General features: G+C 50.4%; 24 non-coding genes and 2 pseudogenes across 24 annotated transcripts; all 26 read left to right on the forward strand.

Annotated features, from left to right (window-relative positions):
* The first annotated feature begins 2,409 nt into the window (after positions 1–2,409).
* Positions 2,410–2,557, forward strand: LOC137138681 (U1 spliceosomal RNA; annotated as a pseudogene).
* A 778-nt stretch (positions 2,558–3,335) lies between these two features.
* Positions 3,336–3,499, forward strand: LOC137138565 (U1 spliceosomal RNA). The gene has a single exon (XR_010916110.1). It is a non-coding gene; the product is annotated as a U1 spliceosomal RNA (small nuclear RNA).
* Positions 3,500–3,930: 431 nt separating this feature from the next.
* LOC137138422 (U1 spliceosomal RNA) lies at positions 3,931–4,094 on the forward strand. Its single transcript, XR_010915971.1, has one exon. It is a non-coding gene; the product is annotated as a U1 spliceosomal RNA (small nuclear RNA).
* A 431-nt stretch (positions 4,095–4,525) lies between these two features.
* On the forward strand, positions 4,526–4,689 carry LOC137138423 (U1 spliceosomal RNA). The gene has a single exon (XR_010915972.1). It is a non-coding gene; the product is annotated as a U1 spliceosomal RNA (small nuclear RNA).
* Positions 4,690–5,223: 534 nt separating this feature from the next.
* Positions 5,224–5,387, forward strand: LOC137138424 (U1 spliceosomal RNA). Its single transcript, XR_010915973.1, has one exon. It is a non-coding gene; the product is annotated as a U1 spliceosomal RNA (small nuclear RNA).
* Positions 5,388–5,818: 431 nt separating this feature from the next.
* LOC137138425 (U1 spliceosomal RNA) lies at positions 5,819–5,982 on the forward strand. Its single transcript, XR_010915974.1, has one exon. It is a non-coding gene; the product is annotated as a U1 spliceosomal RNA (small nuclear RNA).
* Positions 5,983–6,413: 431 nt separating this feature from the next.
* LOC137138426 (U1 spliceosomal RNA) lies at positions 6,414–6,577 on the forward strand. The gene has a single exon (XR_010915975.1). It is a non-coding gene; the product is annotated as a U1 spliceosomal RNA (small nuclear RNA).
* Positions 6,578–7,094: 517 nt separating this feature from the next.
* On the forward strand, positions 7,095–7,258 carry LOC137138427 (U1 spliceosomal RNA). The gene has a single exon (XR_010915976.1). It is a non-coding gene; the product is annotated as a U1 spliceosomal RNA (small nuclear RNA).
* Positions 7,259–7,688: 430 nt separating this feature from the next.
* LOC137138428 (U1 spliceosomal RNA) lies at positions 7,689–7,852 on the forward strand. The gene has a single exon (XR_010915977.1). It is a non-coding gene; the product is annotated as a U1 spliceosomal RNA (small nuclear RNA).
* A 431-nt stretch (positions 7,853–8,283) lies between these two features.
* LOC137138429 (U1 spliceosomal RNA) lies at positions 8,284–8,447 on the forward strand. Its single transcript, XR_010915978.1, has one exon. It is a non-coding gene; the product is annotated as a U1 spliceosomal RNA (small nuclear RNA).
* A 517-nt stretch (positions 8,448–8,964) lies between these two features.
* LOC137138430 (U1 spliceosomal RNA) lies at positions 8,965–9,128 on the forward strand. Its single transcript, XR_010915979.1, has one exon. It is a non-coding gene; the product is annotated as a U1 spliceosomal RNA (small nuclear RNA).
* Positions 9,129–9,558: 430 nt separating this feature from the next.
* On the forward strand, positions 9,559–9,722 carry LOC137138432 (U1 spliceosomal RNA). Its single transcript, XR_010915981.1, has one exon. It is a non-coding gene; the product is annotated as a U1 spliceosomal RNA (small nuclear RNA).
* Positions 9,723–10,153: 431 nt separating this feature from the next.
* Positions 10,154–10,317, forward strand: LOC137138433 (U1 spliceosomal RNA). The gene has a single exon (XR_010915982.1). It is a non-coding gene; the product is annotated as a U1 spliceosomal RNA (small nuclear RNA).
* A 431-nt stretch (positions 10,318–10,748) lies between these two features.
* On the forward strand, positions 10,749–10,912 carry LOC137138543 (U1 spliceosomal RNA). The gene has a single exon (XR_010916089.1). It is a non-coding gene; the product is annotated as a U1 spliceosomal RNA (small nuclear RNA).
* Positions 10,913–11,446: 534 nt separating this feature from the next.
* LOC137138624 (U1 spliceosomal RNA) lies at positions 11,447–11,610 on the forward strand. Its single transcript, XR_010916167.1, has one exon. It is a non-coding gene; the product is annotated as a U1 spliceosomal RNA (small nuclear RNA).
* Positions 11,611–12,128: 518 nt separating this feature from the next.
* On the forward strand, positions 12,129–12,292 carry LOC137138434 (U1 spliceosomal RNA). Its single transcript, XR_010915983.1, has one exon. It is a non-coding gene; the product is annotated as a U1 spliceosomal RNA (small nuclear RNA).
* A 431-nt stretch (positions 12,293–12,723) lies between these two features.
* LOC137138673 (U1 spliceosomal RNA) lies at positions 12,724–12,887 on the forward strand. The gene has a single exon (XR_010916205.1). It is a non-coding gene; the product is annotated as a U1 spliceosomal RNA (small nuclear RNA).
* Positions 12,888–13,305: 418 nt separating this feature from the next.
* On the forward strand, positions 13,306–13,469 carry LOC137138644 (U1 spliceosomal RNA). The gene has a single exon (XR_010916187.1). It is a non-coding gene; the product is annotated as a U1 spliceosomal RNA (small nuclear RNA).
* Positions 13,470–13,900: 431 nt separating this feature from the next.
* On the forward strand, positions 13,901–14,064 carry LOC137138435 (U1 spliceosomal RNA). Its single transcript, XR_010915984.1, has one exon. It is a non-coding gene; the product is annotated as a U1 spliceosomal RNA (small nuclear RNA).
* Positions 14,065–14,598: 534 nt separating this feature from the next.
* LOC137138654 (U1 spliceosomal RNA) lies at positions 14,599–14,762 on the forward strand. The gene has a single exon (XR_010916196.1). It is a non-coding gene; the product is annotated as a U1 spliceosomal RNA (small nuclear RNA).
* A 431-nt stretch (positions 14,763–15,193) lies between these two features.
* On the forward strand, positions 15,194–15,357 carry LOC137138436 (U1 spliceosomal RNA). Its single transcript, XR_010915985.1, has one exon. It is a non-coding gene; the product is annotated as a U1 spliceosomal RNA (small nuclear RNA).
* Positions 15,358–15,891: 534 nt separating this feature from the next.
* On the forward strand, positions 15,892–16,054 carry LOC137138641 (U1 spliceosomal RNA). Its single transcript, XR_010916184.1, has one exon. It is a non-coding gene; the product is annotated as a U1 spliceosomal RNA (small nuclear RNA).
* A 423-nt stretch (positions 16,055–16,477) lies between these two features.
* On the forward strand, positions 16,478–16,641 carry LOC137138622 (U1 spliceosomal RNA). Its single transcript, XR_010916165.1, has one exon. It is a non-coding gene; the product is annotated as a U1 spliceosomal RNA (small nuclear RNA).
* Positions 16,642–17,175: 534 nt separating this feature from the next.
* LOC137138537 (U1 spliceosomal RNA) lies at positions 17,176–17,339 on the forward strand. The gene has a single exon (XR_010916083.1). It is a non-coding gene; the product is annotated as a U1 spliceosomal RNA (small nuclear RNA).
* Positions 17,340–21,164: 3,825 nt separating this feature from the next.
* On the forward strand, positions 21,165–21,312 carry LOC137138682 (U1 spliceosomal RNA; annotated as a pseudogene).
* An 894-nt stretch (positions 21,313–22,206) lies between these two features.
* On the forward strand, positions 22,207–22,370 carry LOC137138566 (U1 spliceosomal RNA). The gene has a single exon (XR_010916111.1). It is a non-coding gene; the product is annotated as a U1 spliceosomal RNA (small nuclear RNA).
* Positions 22,371–22,694: the final 324 nt, after the last annotated feature.

A 22,694-nucleotide genomic window follows, 5' to 3' on the forward strand; every position in this document is an offset into this window, starting at 1 on the left:
AAGTGCTCCAGGTATTTCTTTAGAAAGTTGTCTAAAACAAAACAAGTAATGGACTACTTAATAGACAATAAGGGACGGGAACTTAAAGCTCCTAAAGATGTACTGAAAGAGGTGTATTCCTTCTATTCCAAACTTTATGAAGAAAGACAGACTACTAAGAGAGAGACAAATCTTCTTCTCTCTTAAGTGACAGCAAAGTTAGAGGAGAATGAGAGAGATGCGTTAGAAAGAGATTTGACAATTACAGATATAACAAAGGCCATGCAGAGTATGCAAAATAATAAAACCCCAGGCTTAGATGGTCTTCCTAAGGAGTTTTACGTTATGTTTTGGGACCAACTGAAACAACCCTTGCTAGAAGTGTATAAAGAATCCTTCTCCAAAGGGGTTCTTCCACTATCCATGCGTAAAGGGTTAATAACATTACTATTTAAAAAAGGACAAAAACATGACTTAAAGAATTGGAGACCTATATCTTTGCTAGGAGTAGATGTTAAAATACTGTCCAAGGCCCTTTACTTTCGTATGCAGTCTATAGTACACAGATTGGTCGGGGTCGATCAAACCTGCGGAGTACCAGGAAGACAAATTACTGACACTCTCGCTTTGGTCCGAGACTCATTCCTTTATTGTCAGGAGCGTAGCATTCCACTTAGTATTATGGGGCTAGACCTGGAGAAAGCGTTTGACAGCATAAGTCATCAGTATCTAAAGGTAATTCTGTCCCATTTAGGTTTTGGCAACATTTTCCAGAAATGGGTGCACCTACTATACACTGATTGTAATAGTACGGTGATGGTAAATGGTAGAGCTACAGATTGTTTTAATGTAAAATCAGGAGTTCGGCAGGGTTGCCCCCTCTCGCCGATCCTTTTTGTGTTAGCAATGGAGCCCTTAGCATGTGGCATACGGGAAAATCATAAAATTAGAGGACTACCTGTCCCAGGCAGTAATGGTAAAGAAGCAAAGGTAACACTTTATATGGACGACCTAACCCTTTTGTTGACAGATAATACATCTATAGGAGAAGCTTTGGGAGAGTGTGAAAAGTTTACTTTTGCTTCAGGTACAAAAATCAACAAGGATAAGAGTGAAATCTTATACTTAAACTGGAGAGAGACAATAGAGTCATGGGGAATGCAGGAAAAGAAAGACACAATAAAGATTTTGGGAGTACAGATAGGTAAGAATATGGTAAACAACAACTGGGAAGCAAAACTCCCTAAAGTGAAAGGAAAATTACTACAATGGAAAGATGGAGACCTATCATTCGAAGGAAAAATCTTAGTAGTAAAAGCAGAAGTGCTGGCCTCATTAACATACCTGGCAGCTACTTTCCCAACTCCCCATAAAACCATTGCGTCTCTTCGGAAGATTATTTTCCAATTTATTTGGAGCGGACAGCATGAAAAACTAAAAAGAGATATAATGTACGGGCCTGTGGGAATGGGTGGAAAAGCAGTACCAGAAATTGAAAGTAAAATGAAAGCAATGTTTATTACACCGATTCTTAAAGTTTGTCTGAATGAAAAAAAAGATGTTATGTGGGGTCATTTTGCCTCCTTTTGGATTGGCCAACAGGTGTTAAGAGCATGGGGACAGCGAATTCCACTGAAAAAACACTTTTCTGACACTCACCCTAGAATTTACGATACAGTAGAGACATTTTTGAAATTGGGCCTGACACAAATTGCGGTTAATAAAATAACAAGGACAGCAATTGAGAAGGAATTAGCCCCTTCTCCAAGAATGGTACCTGTGGGCAAACTGACAGAGGTCCAATGTAAAATGGCATGGAGTAACGTAAACAGTAAATTTCTGACAAATAGTTTCAAAGATCTAGCCTGGCAAATAGTTCATCAGTGCTTGCCTACAAAAAGTTTTCTTGAGAAAAGGAATTGTACAAGAAGTGCTCAGTGCCCCAGAGAAAAGTGTGGTGACACCGAATCTGTCAAGCATTTATTTTGGACATGTCCCTTTGCTCAGAAAGTTTGGTCATTTGTAACTCCTTGGTTAAAAGACCTATATAATTGTGCACTGGCCTTTGAAATTATTACATATGGTTGTTTGCAAAGTACTACAGAAAAAGATGTTAATGAATGGTGGTTTGTGATAAATAGTGTAAAAGAGAGCTTATGGAAAGCTAGGAATATTTTGGTTTTTAAGCAACAAACAATTCCATACGAGACAGTAATAAAGAGTATTATGCATACTGTAAAGGACTATGTTACAAGATATACCTCTTATAAAACAAAGGAGGAAATAGCAAAATCGTGGAAAATTCCTGGTTTTCCCTTTAAATAATATTTTGTCCCTCCTTTCTTTGTAATATGTATTATATAATGATTTGTATATTTTGAAATGTAAGTACAGAAAGTGTGTGACCAGATGTATTTGTGCAAAGAAGTAATAAAAACCTTGAAAATTGAATTGGTTCACCCAGGGCGAGGCTCAGCCATTGCACTCCGGTTGTACTGACCCCTGCGAATTCCCCAAATGTGGGAATCTCGACTGCATAATTTGCGGTAGTGGGGGACTGCGTTCGCGCTCTCCCCGATTGTAAAGTGTGCAAAGACAAACGCGTTGTGGTCCTCCTCAGAGTGCTGTGCGTCACGCTGCTTTTGGCTTTTTCCGCCACGCCCCGCAAAGCCAGCGGTGTTGCCGTCACAGCTGTGTGTTCAGTGAGGCGAAAGAGCCAGCTGTCAAGAGGGAGTGGGCATGGGCCAGCTCGAGTCGTGTGCTCTCCTCTCTGAGTTTGTTCTGTCTTTGCATCTTTACACAAGTCTTCCATTGCCAGCACGCTTAATTTATAGCACTACACAGCCTAGGCTAATTGAGGCAGTGTTTGCAACTTTCCATCCACTGGAGCAGCAGACGAAGGCCAGCTCATGCTGAAGGGGCCGGACCCTGGGACTATGCGTGGAAAGCACCGTCATTGCCAGCACGCTTAGTTTATAGCACCACACAGCCTAGGCTAATTGAGGCAGCAGACGAAGGCCAGCTCATGCTGAAGGGGCCGGACCCTGGGACTATGCGTGGAAAGCACCGTCATTGCCAGCACGCTTAGTTTATAGCACCACACAGCCTAGGCTAATTGAGGCAGCAGACGAAGGCCAGCTCATGCTGAAGGGGCCGGACCCTGGGACTATGCGTGGAAAGCACCGTCATTGCCAGCACGCTTAGTTTATAGCACCACACAGCCTAGGCTAAATGGAGCAGCAGACGAAGGCCAGCTCATGCTGAAGGGGCCGGACCCTGGGACTATGCGTGGAAAGCACCGTCAGCGAAGCTGCTACCTCTAGGAATGCCTCGCTTGTCTCTGGCCTGTGCAACTCATACTTACCTGGCAGGGGAGATACCATGATCAAGAAGGTGGTTCACCCAGGGCGAGGCTCAGCCATTGCACTCCGGTTGTGCTGACCCCTGCGAATTCCCCAAATGTGGGAATCTCGACTGCATAATATGTGGTAGAGGGGGACTGCGTTCGCGCTCTCCCCTGATTGTAAAGTGTGCAAAGACAAACGCGTTGTGGTCCTTCTCAGAGTGCTGTGGGTCACGCCGCTTTTGGCTTTTTCCGCCACGCCCCGCAAAGCCAGCGGTGTTGCCGTGACAGCTGTGTGTTCAGTGAGGCGAAAAAGCCAGCTGTCAAGAGGGAGTGGGCATGGGCCAGCTCGAGTCGTGTGCTCTCCTCTCTGAGTTTGTTCTGTCTTTGCATCTTTACACAAGTCTTCCATTGCCAGCACGCTTAATTTATAGCACTACACAGCCTAGGCTAATTGAGGCAGTGTTTGCAACTTTCCATCCACTGGAGCAGCAGACGAAGGCCAGCTCATGCTGAAGGGGCCGGACCCTGGGACTATGCGTGGAAAGCACCGTCAGCGAAGCTGCTGCCTCTAGGAATGCCCCGCTTGTCTCTGGCCTGTGCAACTCATACTTACCTGGCAGGGGAGATACCATGATCAAGAAGGTGGTTCACCCAGGGCGAGGCTCAGCCATTGCACTCCGGTTGTGCTGACCCCTGCGAATTCCCCAAATGTGGGAATCTCGACTGCATAATTTGTGGTAGTGGGGGACTGCGTTCGCGCTCTCCCCTGATTGTAAAGTGTGCAAAGACAAACGCGTTGTGGTCCTTCTCAGAGTGCTGTGGGTCACGCCGCTTTTGGCTTTTTCCGCCACGCCCCGCAAAGCCAGCGGTGTTGCCGTGACAGCTGTGTGTTCAGTGAGGCGAAAGAGCCAGCTGTCAAGAGGGAGTGGGCATGGGCCAGCTCGAGTCGTGTGCTCTCCTCTCTGAGTTTGTTCTGTCTTTGCATCTTTACACAAGTCTTCCATTGCCAGCACGCTTAATTTATAGCACTACACAGCCTAGGCTAATTGAGGCAGTGTTTGCAACTTTCCATCCACTGGAGCAGCAGACGAAGGCCAGCTCATGCTGAAGGGGCCGGACCCTGGGACTATGCGTCGAAAGCACCGTCAGCGAAGCTGCTACCTCTAGGAATGCCTCGCTTGTCTCTGGCCTGTGCTACTCATACTTACCTGGCAGGGGAGATACCATGATCAAGAAGGTGGTTCACCCAGGGCGAGGCTCAGCCATTGCACTCCGGTTGTGCTGACCCCTGCGAATTCCCCAAATGTGGGAATCTCGACTGCATAATTTGTGGTAGTGGGGGACTGCGTTCGCGCTCTCCCCTGATTGTAAAGTGTGCAAAGACAAACGCGTCGGCCTCCAAGGCTTTTGCGGTCCCCCTCAAAGTGCTGTGCGTCACGCCGCTTTTGGCTTTTTCCGCCACGCCCCGCAAAGCCAGCGGTGTTGCCGTGACAGCTGTGTGTTCAGTGAGGCGAAAGAGCCAGCTGTCAAGAGGGAGTGGGCATGGGCAAGCTCGAGTCGTGTGCTCTCCTCTCTGAGTTTGTTCTGTCTTTGCATCTTTACACAAGTCTTCCATTGCCAGCACGCTTAGTTTATAGCACCACACAGCCTAGGTTAATTGAGGCAGCAGACGTAGGCCAGCTCATGCTGAAGGGGCCGGACCCTGGGACTATGCGTGGAAAGCACCGTCATTGCCAGCACGCTTAGTTTATAGCACCACACAGCCTAGGCTAAATGGAGCAGCAGACGAAGGCCAGCTCATGCTGAAGGGGCCGGACCCTGGGACTATGCGTGGAAAGCACCGTCAGCGAAGCTGCTACCTCTAGGAATGCCTCGCTTGTCTCTGGCCTGTGCAACTCATACTTACCTGGCAGGGGAGATACCATGATCAAGAAGGTGGTTCACCCAGGGCGAGGCTCAGCCATTGCACTCCGGTTGTGCTGACCCCTGCGAATTCCCCAAATGTGGGAATCTCGACTGCATAATTTGTGGTAGTGGGGGACTGCGTTCGCGCTCTCCCCTGATTGTAAAGTGTGCAAAGACAAACGCGTTGTGGTCCTTCTCAGAGTGCTGTGGGTCACGCCGCTTTTGGCTTTTTCCGCCACGCCCCGCAAAGCCAGCGGTGTTGCCGTGACAGCTGTGTGTTCAGTGAGGCGAAAGAGCCAGCTGTCAAGAGGGAGTGGGCATGGGCCAGCTCGAGTCGTGTGCTCTCCTCTCTGAGTTTGTTCTGTCTTTGCATCTTTACACAAGTCTTCCATTGCCAGCACGCTTAATTTATAGCACTACACAGCCTAGGCTAATTGAGGCAGTGTTTGCAACTTTCCATCCACTGGAGCAGCAGACGAAGGCCAGCTCATGCTGAAGGGGCCGGACCCTGGGACTATGCGTCGAAAGCACCGTCAGCGAAGCTGCTACCTCTAGGAATGCCTCGCTTGTCTCTGGCCTGTGCTACTCATACTTACCTGGCAGGGGAGATACCATGATCAAGAAGGTGGTTCACCCAGGGCGAGGCTCAGCCATTGCACTCCGGTTGTGCTGACCCCTGCGAATTCCCCAAATGTGGGAATCTCGACTGCATAATTTGTGGTAGTGGGGGACTGCGTTCGCGCTCTCCCCTGATTGTAAAGTGTGCAAAGACAAACGCGTTGTGGTCCTTCTCAGAGTGCTGTGGGTCACGCCGCTTTTGGCTTTTTCCGCCACGCCCCGCAAAGCCAGCGGTGTTGCCGTGACAGCTGTGTGTTCAGTGAGGCGAAAGAGCCAGCTGTCAAGAGGGAGTGGGCATGGGCCAGCTCGAGTCGTGTGCTCTCCTCTCTGAGTTTGTTCTGTCTTTGCATCTTTACACAAGTCTTCCATTGCCAGCACGCTTAATTTATAGCACTACACAGCCTAGGCTAATTGAGGCAGTGTTTGCAACTTTCCATCCACTGGAACAGCAGACGAAGGCCAGCTCATGCTGAAGGGGCCGGACCCTGGGACTATGCGTGGAAAGCACCGTCAGCGAAGCTGCTGCCTCTAGGAATGCCCCGCTTGTCTCTGGCCTGTGCAACTCATACTTACCTGGCAGGGGAGATACCATGATCAAGAAGGTGGTTCACCCAGGGCGAGGCTCAGCCATTGCACTCCGGTTGTGCTGACCCCTGCGAATTCCCCAAATGTGGGAATCTCGACTGCATAATTTGTGGTAGTGGGGGACTGCGTTCGCGCTCTCCCCTGATTGTAAAGTGTGCAAAAAGAAACGCTTTGTGGTCTCCTCAGAGTGCGGTGCGTCACGCCGCTTTTGGCTTTTTCCGCCACGCCCCGCAAAGCCAGCGGTGTTGCCGTGACAGCTGTATGTTCAGTGAGGCGAAAGAGCCAGCTGTCAAGAGGGAGTGGGCATGGGCAAGCTCGAGTCGTGTGCTCTCCTCTCTGAGTTTGTTCTGTCTTTGCATCTTTACACAAGTCTTCCATTGCCAGCACGCTTAGTTTATAGCACCACACAGCCTAGGTTAATTGAGGCAGCAGACGAAGGCCAGCTCATGCTGAAGGGGCCGGACCCTGGGACTATGCGTGGAAAGCACCGTCATTGCCAGCACGCTTAGTTTATAGCACCACACAGCCTAGGCTAACTGGAGCAGCAGACGAAGGCCAGCTCATGCTGAAGGGGCCGGACCCTGGGACTATGCGTCGAAAGCACCGTCAGCGAAGCTGCTGCCTCTAGGAATGCCCCGCTTGTCTCTGGCCTGTCCAACTCATACTTACCTGGCAGGGGAGATACCATGATCAAGAAGGTGGTTCACCCAGGGCGAGGCTCAGCCATTGCACTCCGGTTGTGCTGACCCCTGCGAATTCCCCAAATGTGGGAATCTCGACTGCATAATTTGTGGTAGTGGGGGACTGCGTTCGCGCTCTCCCCTGATTGTAAAGTGTGCAAAAAGAAACGCGTTGTGGTCTCCTCAGAGTGCTGTGCGTCACGCCGCTTTTGGCTTTTTCCGCCACGCCCCGCAAAGCCAGCGGTGTTGCCGTGACAGCTGTGTGTTCAGTGAGGCGAAAGAGCCAGCTGTCAAGAGGGAGTGGGCATGGGCCAGCTCGAGTCGTGTGCTCTCCTCTCTGAGTTTGTTCTGTCTTTGCATCTTTACACAAGTCTTCCATTGCCAGCACGCTTAATTTATAGCACTACACAGCCTAGGCTAATTGAGGCAGTGTTTGCAACTTTCCATCCGCTGGAGCAGCAGACGAAGGCCAGCTCATGCTGAAGGGGCCGGACCCTGGGACTATGCGTCGAAAGCACCGTCAGCGAAGCTGCTACCTCTAGGAATGCCTCGCTTGTCTCTGGCCTGTGCTACTCATACTTACCTGGCAGGGGAGATACCATGATCAAGAAGGTGGTTCACCCAGGGCGAGGCTCAGCCATTGCACTCCGGTTGTGCTGACCCCTGCGAATTCCCCAAATGTGGGAATCTCGACTGCATAATTTGTGGTAGTGGGGGACTGCGTTCGCGCTCTCCCCTGATTGTAAAGTGTGCAAAGACAAACGCGTTGTGGTCCTTCTCAGAGTGCTGTGGGTCACGCCGCTTTTGGCTTTTTCCGCCACGCCCCGCAAAGCCAGCGGTGTTGCCGTGACAGCTGTGTGTTCAGTGAGGCGAAAGAGCCAGCTGTCAAGAGGGAGTGGGCATGGGCCAGCTCGAGTCGTGTGCTCTCCTCTCTGAGTTTGTTCTGTCTTTGCATCTTTACACAAGTCTTCCATTGCCAGCACGCTTAATTTATAGCACTACACAGCCTAGGCTAATTGAGGCAGTGTTTGCAACTTTCCATCCACTGGAACAGCAGACGAAGGCCAGCTCATGCTGAAGGGGCCGGACCCTGGGACTATGCGTGGAAAGCACCGTCAGCGAAGCTGCTGCCTCTAGGAATGCCCCGCTTGTCTCTGGCCTGTGCAACTCATACTTACCTGGCAGGGGAGATACCATGATCAAGAAGGTGGTTCACCCAGGGCGAGGCTCAGCCATTGCACTCCGGTTGTGCTGACCCCTGCGAATTCCCCAAATGTGGGAATCTCGACTGCATAATTTGTGGTAGTGGGGGACTGCGTTCGCGCTCTCCCCTGATTGTAAAGTGTGCAAAAAGAAACGCTTTGTGGTCTCCTCAGAGTGCGGTGCGTCACGCCGCTTTTGGCTTTTTCCGCCACGCCCCGCAAAGCCAGCGGTGTTGCCGTGACAGCTGTATGTTCAGTGAGGCGAAAGAGCCAGCTGTCAAGAGGGAGTGGGCATGGGCAAGCTCGAGTCGTGTGCTCTCCTCTCTGAGTTTGTTCTGTCTTTGCATCTTTACACAAGTCTTCCATTGCCAGCACGCTTAGTTTATAGCACCACACAGCCTAGGTTAATTGAGGCAGCAGACGAAGGCCAGCTCATGCTGAAGGGGCCGGACCCTGGGACTATGCGTGGAAAGCACCGTCATTGCCAGCACGCTTAGTTTATAGCACCACACAGCCTAGGCTAACTGGAGCAGCAGACGAAGGCCAGCTCATGCTGAAGGGGCCGGACCCTGGGACTATGCGTCGAAAGCACCGTCAGCGAAGCTGCTGCCTCTAGGAATGCCCCGCTTGTCTCTGGCCTGTCCAACTCATACTTACCTGGCAGGGGAGATACCATGATCAAGAAGGTGGTTCACCCAGGGCGAGGCTCAGCCATTGCACTCCGGTTGTGCTGACCCCTGCGAATTCCCCAAATGTGGGAATCTCGACTGCATAATTTGTGGTAGTGGGGGACTGCGTTCGCGCTCTCCCCTGATTGTAAAGTGTGCAAAAAGAAACGCGTTGTGGTCTCCTCAGAGTGCTGTGCGTCACGCCGCTTTTGGCTTTTTCCGCCACGCCCCGCAAAGCCAGCGGTGTTGCCGTGACAGCTGTGTGTTCAGTGAGGCGAAAGAGCCAGCTGTCAAGAGGGAGTGGGCATGGGCAAGCTCGAGTTGTGTGCTCTCCTCTCTGAGTTTGTTCTGTCTTTGCATCTTTACACAAGTCTTCCATTGCCTGCACGCTTAGTTTATAGCACCACACAGCCTAGGCTAATTGAGGCAGTGTTTGCAACTTTCCATCCACTGGAGCAGCAGACGAAGGCCAGCTCATGCTGAAGGGGCCGGACCCTGGGACTATGCGTGGAAAGCACCGTCAGCGAAGCTGCTGCCTCTAGGAATGCCCTGCTTGTCTCTGGCCTGTGCAACTTATACTTACCTGGCAGGGGAGATACCATGATCAAGAAGGTGGTTCACCCAGGGCGAGGCTCAGCCATTGCACTCCGGTTGTGCTGACCCCTGCGAATTCCCCAAATGTGGGAATCTCGACTGCATAATTTGTGGTAGTGGGGGACTGCGTTCGCGCTCTCCCCTGATTGTAAAGTGTGCAAAGACAAACGCGTTGTGGTCCTTCTCAGAGTGCTGTGGGTCACGCCGCTTTTGGCTTTTTCCGCCACGCCCCGCAAAGCCAGCGGTGTTGCCGTGACAGCTGTGTGTTCAGTGAGGCGAAAGAGCCAGCTGTCAAGAGGGAGTGGGCATGGGCCAGCTCGAGTCGTGTGCTCTCCTCTCTGAGTTTGTTCTGTCTTTGCATCTTTACACAAGTCTTCCATTGCCAGCACGCTTAATTTATAGCACTACACAGCCTAGGCTAATTGAGGCAGTGTTTGCAACTTTCCATCCACTGGAGCAGCAGACGAAGGCCAGCTCATGCTGAAGGGGCCGGACCCTGGGACTATGCGTCGAAAGCACCGTCAGCGAAGCTGCTACCTCTAGGAATGCCTCGCTTGTCTCTGGCCTGTGCTACTCATACTTACCTGGCAGGGGAGATACCATGATCAAGAAGGTGGTTCACCCAGGGCGAGGCTCAGCCATTGCACTCCGGTTGTGCTGACCCCTGCGAATTCCCCAAATGTGGGAATCTCGACTGCATAATTTGTGGTAGTGGGGGACTGCGTTCGCGCTCTCCCCTGATTGTAAAGTGTGCAAAGACAAACGCGTTGTGGTCCTTCTCAGAGTGCTGTGGGTCACGCCGCTTTTGGCTTTTTCCGCCACGCCCCGCAAAGCCAGCGGTGTTGCCGTGACAGCTGTGTGTTCAGTGAGGCGAAAGAGCCAGCTGTCAAGAGGGAGTGGGCATGGGCCAGCTCGAGTCGTGTGCTCTCCTCTCTGAGTTTGTTCTGTCTTTGCATCTTTACACAAGTCTTCCATTGCCAGCACGCTTAATTTATAGCACTACACAGCCTAGGCTAATTGAGGCAGTGTTTGCAACTTTCCATCCACTGGAACAGCAGACGAAGGCCAGCTCATGCTGAAGGGGCCGGACCCTGGGACTATGCGTGGAAAGCACCGTCAGCGAAGCTGCTGCCTCTAGGAATGCCCCGCTTGTCTCTGGCCTGTGCAACTCATACTTACCTGGCAGGGGAGATACCATGATCAAGAAGGTGGTTCACCCAGGGCGAGGCTCAGCCATTGCACTCCGGTTGTGCTGACCCCTGTGAATTCCCCAAATGTGGGAATCTCGACTGCATAATTTGTGGTAGTGGGGGACTGCGTTCGCGCTCTCCCCTGATTGTAAAGTGTGCAAAGACAAACGCGTCGGCCTCCAAGGCTTTTGCGGTCCCCCTCAAAGTGCTGTGCGTCACGCCGCTTTTGGCTTTTTCCGCCACGCCCCGCAAAGCCAGCGGTGTTGCCGTGACAGCTGTGTGTTCAGTGAGGCGAAAGAGCCAGCTGTCAAGAGGGAGTGGGCATGGGCAAGCTCGAGTCGTGTGCTCTCCTCTCTGAGTTTGTTCTGTCTTTGCATCTTTACACAAGTCTTCCATTGCCAGCACGCTTAGTTTATAGCACCACACAGCCTAAGTTAATTGAGGCAGCAGACGAAGGCCAGCTCATGCTGAAGGGGCCGGACCTTGGGACTATGCGTGGAAAGCACTGTCATTGCCAGCACGCTTAGTTTATAGCACCACACAGCCTAGGCTAAATGGAGCAGCAGACGAAGGCCAGCTCATGCTGAAGGGGCCGGACCCTGGGACTATGCGTGGAAAGCACCGTCAGCGAAGCTGCTGCCTCTAGGAATGCCTCGCTTGTCTCTGGCCTGTGCAACTCATACTTACCTGGCAGGGGAGATACCATGATCAAGAAGGTGGTTCACCCAGGGCGAGGCTCAGCCATTGCACTCCGGTTGTACTGACCCCTGCGAATTCCCCGAATGTGGGAATCTCTACTGCATAATTTGTGGTAGTGGGGGACTGCGTTCGCGCTCTCCCCTGATTGTAAAGTGTGCAAAGAGAAACGCGTTGTGGTCCTCCTCAGAGTGCTGTGCGTCACGCTGCTTTTGGCTTTTTCCGCCACGCCCCGCAAAGCCAGCGGTGTTGCCGTGACAGCTGTGTGTTCAGTGAGGCGAAAGAGCCAGCTGTCAAGAGGGAGTGGGCATGGGCAAGCTCGAGTCGTGTGCTCTCCTCTCTGAGTTTGTTCTGTCTTTGCATCTTTACACAAGTCTTCCATTGCCAGCACGCTTAGTTTATAGCACCACACAGCCTAGGTTAATTGAGGCAGCAGACGAAGGCCAGCTCATGCTGAAGGGGCCGGACCCTGGGACTATGCGTGGAAAGCACCGTCATTGCCAGCACGCTTAGTTTATAGCACCACACAGCCTAGGCTAAATGGAGCAGCAGACGAAGGCCAGCTCATGCTGAAGGGGCCGGACCCTGGGACTATGCGTGGAAAGCACCGTCAGCGAAGCTGCTACCTCTAGGAATGCCTCGCTTGTCTCTGGCCTGTGCAACTCATACTTACCTGGCAGGGGAGATACCATGATCAAGAAGGTGGTTCACCCAGGGCGAGGCTCAGCCATTGCACTCCGGTTGTGCTGACCCCTGCGAATTCCCCAAATGTGGGAATCTCGACTGCATAATTTGTGGTAGTGGGGGACTGCGTTCGCGCTCTCCCCTGAATGTAAAGTGTGCAAAGACAAACGCGTTGTGGTCCTTCTCAGAGTGCTGTGGGTCACGCCGCTTTTGGCTTTTTCCGCCACGCCCCGCAAAGCCAGCGGTGTTGCCGTGACAGCTGTGTGTTCAGTGAGGCGAAAGAGCCAGCTGTCAAGAGGGAGTGGGCATGGGCCAGCTCGAGTCGTGTGCTCTCCTCTCTGAGTTTGTTCTGTCTTTGCATCTTTACACAAGTCTTCCATTGCCAGCACGCTTAATTTATAGCACTACACAGCCTAGGCTAATTGAGGCAGTGTTTGCAACTTTCCATCCACTGGAGCAGCAGACGAAGGCCAGCTCATGCTGAAGGGGCCGGACCCTGGGACTATGCGTGGAAAGCACCGTCAGCGAAGCTGCTGCCTCTAGGACTGCCTCGCTTGTCTCTGGCCTGTGCAACTCATACTTACCTGGCAGGAGAGATACCATGATCAAGATAGTGGTTAACCCAGGGCGAGGCTCAGCCATTGCACTCCGGTTGTGCTGACCCCTACAAATTCCCCAAATGTGGGAATCTCAACTGCATAATCTGTGGTAGTGGGGGACTGCGTTCGCGCTCTCCCCTGATTGTAAAGTGTGCAAAGACAAACGCGTCGGCCTCCAAGGCTTTTGCGGTCCCCCTCAAAGTGCTGTGCGTCACGCCGCTTTTGGCTTTTTCCGCCACGCCCCGCAAAGCCAGCGGTGTTGCCGTGACAGCTGTGTGTTCAGTGAGGCGAAAGAGCCAGCTGTCAAGAGGGAGTGGGCATGGGCCAGCTCGAGTCGTGTGCTCTCCTCTCTGAGTTTGTTCTGTCTTTGCATCTTTACACAAGTCTTCCATTGCCAGCACGCTTAGTTTATAGCACCACACAGCCTAGGCTAATTGAGGCAGCAGACGAAGGCCAGCTCATGCTGAAGGGGCCGGACCCTGGGACTATGCGTCGAAAGCACCGTCAGCGAAGCTGCTGCCTCTAGGAATGCCCCGCTTGTCTCTGGTCTGTGCAACTCATACTTACCTGGCAGGGGAGAAACCATGATCAAGAAGGTGGTTCACCCAGGGCGAGGCTCAGCCATTGCACTCCGGTTGTACTGACCCCTGCAAATTCCCCAAATGTAGGAATCTCGACTGCATAATTTGTGGTAGTGGGGGACTGCGTTCGCGCTCTCCCCTGAATGTAAAGTGTGCAAAGACAAACGCGTTGTGGTCCTCCTCAGAGTGCTGTGCGTCACGCCGCTTTTGGCTTTTTCCGCCACGCCCCGCAAAGCCAGCGGTGTTGCCGTGACAGCTGTGTGTTCAGTGAGGCGAAAGAGCCAGCTGTCAAGAGGGAGTGGGCATGGGCAAGCTCGAGTCGTGTGCTCTCCTCTCTGAGTTTGTTCTGTCTTTGCATCTTTACACAAGTCTTCCATTGCCAGCACGCTTAATTTATAGCACTACACAGCCTAGGCTAATTGAGGCAGTGTTTGCAACTTTCCATCCACTGGAGCAGCAGACGAAGGCCAGCTCATGCTGAAGGGGCCGGACCCTGGGACTATGCGTGGAAAGCACCGTCAGAGAAGCTGCTGCCTCTAGGAATGCCCCGCTTGTCTCTGGCCTGTGCAACTCATACTTACCTGGCAGGGGAGATACCATGATCAAGAAGGTGGTTCACCCAGGGCGAGGCTCAGCCATTGCACTCCGGTTGTGCTGACCCCTGCGAATTCCCCAAATGTGGGAATCTCGACTGCATAATTTGTGGTAGTGGGGGACTGCGTTCGCGCTCTCCCCTGATTGTAAAGTGTGCAAAGACAAACGCGTCGGCCTCCAAGGCTTTTGCGGTCCTCCTCAATGTGCTGTGCGTCACGCCGCTTTTGGCTTTTTCCGCCACGCCCCGCAAAGCCAGCGGTGTTGCCGTGACAGCTGTGTGTTCAGTGAGGCGAAAGAGCCAGCTGTCAAGAGGGAGTGGGCATGGGCCAGCTCGAGTCGTGTGCTCTCCTCTCTGAATTTGTTCTGTCTTTGCATCTTTACACAAGTCTTCCATTGCCAGCACGCTTAGTTTATAGCACCACACAGCCTAGGTTATTTGAGGCAGCAGACGAAGGCCAGCTTATGCTGAAGGGGCCGGACCCTGGGACTATGCGTGGAAAGCACCGTCATTGCCAGCACGCTTAGTTTATAGCACCGCACAGCCTAGGCTAAATGGAGCAGCAGACGAAGGCCAGCTCATGCTGAAGGGGCCGGACCCTGGGACTATGCGTGGAAAGCACCGTCAGCGATGCTGCTGCCTCTAGGAATGCCGCGCTTGTCTCTGGCCTGTGCAACTCATACTTACCTGGCAGGAAAGATACCGTGATCAAGAAGGTGGTTCACCCAGGGCGAGGCTCAGCCATTGCACTCCGGTTGTGTTGATCCCTGCGAATTCCCCAAATGTGGGAATCTCGACTGCATAATTTGTGGTAGTGGGGGACTGCGTTCGCGCTCTCCCCTGATTGTAAAGTGTGCAAAGACAAACGCGTTGTGGTCCTCCTCAGAGTGCTGTGCGTCACGCCGCTTTTGGCTTTTTCCGCCACGCCCCGCAAAGCCAGCGGTGTTGCCGTGACAGCTGTGTGTTCAGTGAGGCGAAAGAGCCAGCTGTCAAGAGGGAGTGGGCATGGGCCAGCTCGAGTTGTGTGCTCTCCTCTCTGAGTTTGTTCTGTCTTTGCATCTTTACACAAGTCTTCCATTGCCACCACGCTTAGTTTATAGCACCACACAGCCTAGGCTAATTGAGGCAGTGTTTGCAACTTTCCATCCACTGGAGCAGCAGACGAAGGCCAGCTCATGCTGAAGGGGCCGGACCCTGGGACTATGCGTGGAAAGCACCGTCAGCGAAGCTGCTGCCTCTAGGAATGCCTCGCTTGTCTCTGGCCTGTGCAACTCATACTTACCTGGCAGGGGAGATACCATGATCAAGAAGGTGGTTCACCCAGGGCGAGGCTCAGCCATTGCACTCCGGTTGTGCTGACCCCTGCGAATTCCCCAAATGTGGGAATCTCGACTGCATAATTTGTGGTAGTGGGGGACTGCGTTCGCGCTCTCCCCTGATTGTAAAGTGTGCAAAGACAAACGCGTCGGCCTCCAAGGCTTTTGCGGTCCTCCTCAATGTGCTGTGCGTCACGCCGCTTTTGGCTTTTTCCGCCACGCCCCGCAAAGCCAGCGGTGTTGCCGTGACAGCTGTGTGTTCAGTGAGGCGAAAGAGCCAGCTGTCAAGAGGGAGTGGGCATGGGCCAGCTCGAGTCGTGTGCTCTCCTCTCTGAATTTGTTCTGTCTTTGCATCTTTACACAAGTCTTCCATTGCCAGCACGCTTAGTTTATAGCACCACACAGCCTAGGTTATTTGAGGCAGCAGACGAAGGCCAGCTCATGCTGAAGGGGCCGGACCCTGGGACTATGCGTGGAAAGCACCGTCATTGCCAGCACGCTTAGTTTATAGCACCGCACAGCCTAGGCTAAATGGAGCAGCAGACGAAGGCCAGCTCATGCTGAAGGGGCCGGACCCTGGGACTATGCGTGGAAAGCACCGTCAGCTTAGCTGCTGCCTCTAGGAATGCCTCGCTTGTCTCTGGCCTGTGCACCTCATACTTACCTGGCAGGGGAGTACCATGATCAAGAATGTGGTTCACCCAGGGCGAGGCTCAGCCATTGCACTCCGGTTGTACTGACCCCTGCGAATTCCCCAAATGTGGGAATCTCGACTGCATAATTTGTGGTAGTGGGGGACTGCGTTCGCGCTCTCCCCTTATTGTAAAGTGTGCAAAGACAAACGCGTTGTGGTCCTCCTCAGAGTGCTGTGCGTCACGCCGCTTTTGGCTTTTTCCGCCACGCCCCTCAAAGCCAGCGGTGTTGCCGTGACAGCTGTGTGTTCAGTGAGGCGAAAGACCCAGCTGTCAAGAGGGAGTGGGCATGGGCCAGCTCGAGTCGTGTGCTCTCCTCTCTGAGTTTGTTCTGTCTTTGCATCTTTACACAAGTCTTCCATTGCCAGCACGCTTGGTTTATAGCACCACACAGCCTAGGCTAATTGAGGCAGTGTTTGCAACTTTCCATCCACTGGAGCAGCAGACGAAGGCCAGCTTATGCTGAAGGGGCCGGACCCTGCGTGGAAAGCACCGTCAGCGAAGCTGCTGCCTCTAGGAATGCCTCGCTTGTCTCTGGCCTGTGCAACTCATACTCACCTGGCAGGGGAGATACCATGATCAAGAAAGTGGTTCACCCAGGGCGAGGCTCAGCCATTGCACTCCGGTTGTGCTGACCCCTGCGAATTCCCCAAATGTGGGTATCTCGACTGCTTAATTTGTGGTAGTGGGGGACTGCGTTCGCGCTCTCCCCTGATTGTAAAGTGTTCAAAGACAAACGCGTCGGCCTCCAAGGCTTTTGCGGACCTCCTCAAAGTGCTGTGCGTCACACCGCTTTTGGCTTTTTCCGCCACGCCCCGCAAAGCCAGCGGTGTTGCCGTGACAGCTGTGTGTTCAGTGAGGCGAAAGAGCCAGCTGTCAAGAGGGAGTGGGCATGGGCAAGCTCGAGTCGTGTGCTCTCCTCTCTGAGTTTGTTCTGTCTTTGCATCTTTACACAAGTCTTCCATTGCCAGCACGCTTAGTTTATAGCACCACACAGCCTAGGTTAATTGAGGCAGCAGACGAAGGCCAGCTCATGCTGAAGGGGCCGGACCCTGGGACTATGCGTGGAAAGCACCGTCATTGCCAGCACGCTTAGTTTATAGCACCACACAGCCTAGGCTAAATGGAGCAGCAGACGAAGGCCAGCTCATGCTGAAGGGGCCGGACCCTGGGACTATGCGTGGAAAGCACCGTCAGCGAAGCTGCTACCTCTAGGAATGCCTCGCTTGTCTCTGGCCTGTGCAACTCATACTTACCTGGCAGGGGAGATACCATGATCAAGAAAGTGGTTCACCCAGGGCGAGGCTCAGCCATTGCACTCCGGTTGTGCTGACCCCTGCGAATTCCCCAAATGTGGGAATCTCGACTGCATAATTTGTGGTAGTGGGGGACTGCGTTCGCGCTCTCCCCTGATTGTAAAGTGTGCAAAAAGAAATGCGTTGTGGTCTCCTCAGAGTGCTGTGCGTCACGCCGCTTTTGGCTTTTTCCGCCACGCAAAGCCAGCGGTGTTGCCGTGACAGCTGTGTGTTCAGTGAGACAAACTCCCTACCCTTTTTAGACTCTGGGGGCCTGACCAGTTTTTCGGAGATTACTCAAATGAAGAACAAAGAGGTGGAGGGGATACAAAATGAGTGCTGCGATGCCTGGAAAACACAAAAGAAAAAAAAGAAAAAGGTTAAAATATCTATACCTGGCACTGATGTAAAGAGCTGATCTCACCTCTCTTATGTCCAATGCAATCCCTCAAAATAGTTACCATAAATACCAGGGGTTTGAATGACCCTATAAAATGTCAATCTGTCTTCAGTTTTTTACAAAGCAGTGGTGACATTTTTCTTTTACAAGAATGCTCACTCCCATTTATAGACAACTATGTAAAATATAAAGACAGATGGAAACAAGGAGAGTCCTTTTGGTCAGGGGACAATAAAAATAGGGCTTCAGGGGTAGTAATATTATTTAATAGAGGGTTTTTTAAAATTCAGAGAGTGGAAAAAGTCATAGATGGTAGGTTATTACTAGTTGATGTCGAAAATAATGGGCGTGAGCTGAGAATAATAAATGTCTACTGTCCTACGGATATGCAAGAGCGAATTTTGACTTTGCAAACCCTCCAATCCCTGATAATTTGTGGGAGGGACGTTGTTATTGGGGGAGATTTTAATTGTATTCTAGAAAAAGGAGATAGGAAAACAACATCCATTTCAGGTATTTATCCTGATACAAGCTCCCAGATGTTAAGGGACATAATTGAAGATTGTAATCTTATTGACGTTTACAAAAAGTTGAACCCTGATGAGCGAGGATATACATGGTGTAATGGTAAAACTTCTTCTCGGATTGATTTTATTTTTACAACATGTGGAGTTACATCAGTCCTTTGCGAAACTTATCCCGTACCTTTCTCAGACCATCATAAATTAGTTGGCACCTTACATATTCCAGGGCCATTTAAATTTAGTCGTGGCCCATGGAAACTTAATATAAGTGTGTTAGATAACCCGGAAGTAGTCTCAAGATATAAAAACAAGTGGGAACAGTGGCTCACTTTGCAACCCCTTTTTAAATGTTTGGGAGAGTGGTGGGAAAACATAAAACATAGAACAAAAATGTTTTTTATGTCAGAAGGAAAGAAATTAGCCAACAGAAAACGTGACAAACAAAACAGGATGCAAGCAAAATTACAGCGCTACTACAACCTTTTAAATCGGGGGTTTTCAGTGGGCAAAGAAATAGTTAATTTAAAAAAAGACATAATGACATTAATAAATGAAAAAAGTAAAGGAGTATTGATAAGAAGTAGGGTGAAACATCTGGAAGAAAATGAGAAGTGCTCCAGGTATTTCTTTAGAAAGTTGTCTAAAACAAAACAAGTAATGGACTACTTAATAGACAATAAGGGACGGGAACTTAAAGCTCCTAAAGATGTACTGAAAGAGGTGTATTCCTTCTATTCCAAACTTTATGAAGAAAGACAGACTACTAAGAGAGAGACAAATCTTCTTCTCTCTTAAGTGACAGCAAAGTTAGAGGAGAATGAGAGAGATGCGTTAGAAAGAGATTTGACAATTACAGATATAACAAAGGCCATGCAGAGTATGCAAAATAATAAAACCCCAGGCTTAGATGGTCTTCCTAAGGAGTTTTACGTTATGTTTTGGGACCAACTGAAACAACCCTTGCTAGAAGTGTATAAAGAATCCTTCTCCAAAGGGGTTCTTCCACTATCCATGCGTAAAGGGTTAATAACATTACTATTTAAAAAAGGACAAAAACATGACTTAAAGAATTGGAGACCTATATCTTTGCTAGGAGTAGATGTTAAAATACTGTCCAAGGCCCTTTACTTTCGTATGCAGTCTATAGTACACAGATTGGTCGGGGTCGATCAAACCTGCGGAGTACCAGGAAGACAAATTACTGACACTCTCGCTTTGGTCCGAGACTCATTCCTTTATTGTCAGGAGCGTAGCATTCCACTTAGTATTATGGGGCTAGACCTGGAGAAAGCGTTTGACAGCATAAGTCATCAGTATCTAAAGGTAATTCTGTCCCATTTAGGTTTTGGCAACATTTTCCAGAAATGGGTGCACCTACTATACACTGATTGTAATAGTACGGTGATGGTAAATGGTAGAGCTACAGATTGTTTTAATGTAAAATCAGGAGTTCGGCAGGGTTGCCCCCTCTCGCCGATCCTTTTTGTGTTAGCAATGGAGCCCTTAGCATGTGGCATACGGGAAAATCATAAAATTAGAGGACTACCTGTCCCAGGCAGTAATGGTAAAGAAGCAAAGGTAACACTTTATATGGACGACCTAACCCTTTTGTTGACAGATAATACATCTATAGGAGAAGCTTTGGGAGAGTGTGAAAAGTTTACTTTTGCTTCAGGTACAAAAATCAACAAGGATAAGAGTGAAATCTTATACTTAAACTGGAGAGAGACAATAGAGTCATGGGGAATGCAGGAAAAGAAAGACACAATAAAGATTTTGGGAGTACAGATAGGTAAGAATATGGTAAACAACAACTGGGAAGCAAAACTCCCTAAAGTGAAAGGAAAATTACTACAATGGAAAGATGGAGACCTATCATTCGAAGGAAAAATCTTAGTAGTAAAAGCAGAAGTGCTGGCCTCATTAACATACCTGGCAGCTACTTTCCCAACTCCCCATAAAACCATTGCGTCTCTTCGGAAGATTATTTTCCAATTTATTTGGAGCGGACAGCATGAAAAACTAAAAAGAGATATAATGTACGGGCCTGTGGGAATGGGTGGAAAAGCAGTACCAGAAATTGAAAGTAAAATGAAAGCAATGTTTATTACACCGATTCTTAAAGTTTGTCTGAATGAAAAAAAAGATGTTATGTGGGGTCATTTTGCCTCCTTTTGGATTGGCCAACAGGTGTTAAGAGCATGGGGACAGCGAATTCCACTGAAAAAACCCTTTTCTGACACTCACCCTAGAATTTACGATACAGTAGAGACATTTTTGAAATTGGGCCTGACACAAATTGCGGTTAATAAAATAACAAGGACAGCAATTGAGAAGGAATTAGCCCCTTCTCCAAGAATGGTACCTGTGGGCAAACTGACAGAGGTCCAATGTAAAATGGCATGGAGTAACGTAAACAGTAAATTTCTGACAAATAGTTTCAAAGATCTAGCCTGGCAAATAGTTCATCAGTGCTTGCCTACAAAAAGTTTTCTTGAGAAAAGGAATTGTACAAGAAGTGCTCAGTGCCCCAGAGAAAAGTGTGGTGACACCGAATCTGTCAAGCATTTATTTTGGACATGTCCCTTTGCTCAGAAATTTTGGTCATTTGTAACTCCTTGGTTAAAAGACCTATATAATTGTGCACTGGCCTTTGAAATTATTACATATGGTTGTTTGCAAAGTACTACAGAAAAAGATGTTAATGAATGGTGGTTTGTGATAAATAGTGTAAAAGAGAGCTTATGGAAAGCTAGGAATATTTTGGTTTTTAAGCAACAAACAATTCCATACGAGACAGTAATAAAGAGTATTATGCATACTGTAAAGGACTATGTTACAAGATATACCTCTTATAAAACAAAGGAGGAAATAGCAAAATCGTGGAAAATTCCTGGTTTTCCCTTTAAATAATATTTTGTCCCTCCTTTCTTTGTAATATGTATTATATAATGATTTGTATATTTTGAAATGTAAGTACAGAAAGTGTGTGACCAGATGTATTTGTGCAAAGAAGTAATAAAAACCTTGAAAATTGAATTGGTTCACCCAGGGCGAGGCTCAGCCATTGCACTCCGGTTGTACTGACCCCTGCGAATTCCCCAAATGTGGGAATCTCGACTGCATAATTTGCGGTAGTGGGGGACTGCGTTCGCGCTCTCCCCGATTGTAAAGTGTGCAAAGACAAACGCGTTGTGGTCCTCCTCAGAGTGCTGTGCGTCACGCTGCTTTTGGCTTTTTCCGCCACGCCCCGCAAAGCCAGCGGTGTTGCCGTCACAGCTGTGTGTTCAGTGAGGCGAAAGAGCCAGCTGTCAAGAGGGAGTGGGCATGGGCCAGCTCGAGTCGTGTGCTCTCCTCTCTGAGTTTGTTCTGTCTTTGCATCTTTACACAAGTCTTCCATTGCCAGCACGCTTAATTTATAGCACTACACAGCCTAGGCTAATTGAGGCAGTGTTTGCAACTTTCCATCCACTGGAGCAGCAGACGAAGGCCAGCTCATGCTGAAGGGGCCGGACCCTGGGACTATGCGTGGAAAGCACCGTCATTGCCAGCACGCTTAGTTTATAGCACCACACAGCCTAGGCTAATTGAGGCAGCAGACGAAGGCCAGCTCATGCTGAAGGGGCCGGACCCTGGGACTATGCGTGGAAAGCACCGTCATTGCCAGCACGCTTAGTTTATAGCACCACACAGCCTAGGCTAATTGAGGCAGCAGACGAAGGCCAGCTCATGCTGAAGGGGCCGGACCCTGGGACTATGCGTGGAAAGCACCGTCATTGCCAGCACGCTTAGTTTATAGCACCACACAGCCTAGGCTAATTGAGGCAGCAGACGAAGGCCAGCTCATGCTGAAGGGGCCGGACCCTGGGACTATGCGTGGAAAGCACCGTCATTGCCAGCACGCTTAGTTTATAGCACCACACAGCCTAGGCTAAATGGAGCAGCAGACGAAGGCCAGCTCATGCTGAAGGGGCCGGACCCTGGGACTATGCGTGGAAAGCACCGTCAGCGAAGCTGCTACCTCTAGGAATGCCTCGCTTGTCTCTGGCCTGTGCAACTCATACTTACCTGGCAGGGGAGATACCATGATCAAGAAGGTGGTTCACCCAGGGCGAGGCTCAGCCATTGCACTCCGGTTGTGCTGACCCCTGCGAATTCCCCAAATGTGGGAATCTCGACTGCATAATATGTGGTAGAGGGGGACTGCGTTCGCGCTCTCCCCTGATTGTAAAGTGTGCAAAGACAAACGCGTTGTGGTCCTTCTCAGAGTGCTGTGGGTCACGCCGCTTTTGGCTTTTTCCGCCACGCCCCGCAAAGCCAGCGGTGTTGCCGTGACAGCTGTGTGTTCAGTGAGGCGAAAAAGCCAGCTGTCAAGAGGGAGTGGGCATGGGCCAGCTCGAGTCGTGTGCTCTCCTCTCTGAGTTTGTTCTGTCTTTGCATCTTTACACAAGTCTTCCATTGCCAGCACGCTTAATTTATAGCACTACACAGCCTAGGCTAATTGAGGCAGTGTTTGCAACTTTCCATCCACTGGAGCAGCAGACGAAG

Source organism: Channa argus, chromosome 12 (assembly GCF_033026475.1).
Source record: "Channa argus isolate prfri chromosome 12, Channa argus male v1.0, whole genome shotgun sequence".
NCBI lineage: Eukaryota > Metazoa > Chordata > Actinopteri > Anabantiformes > Channidae > Channa > Channa argus.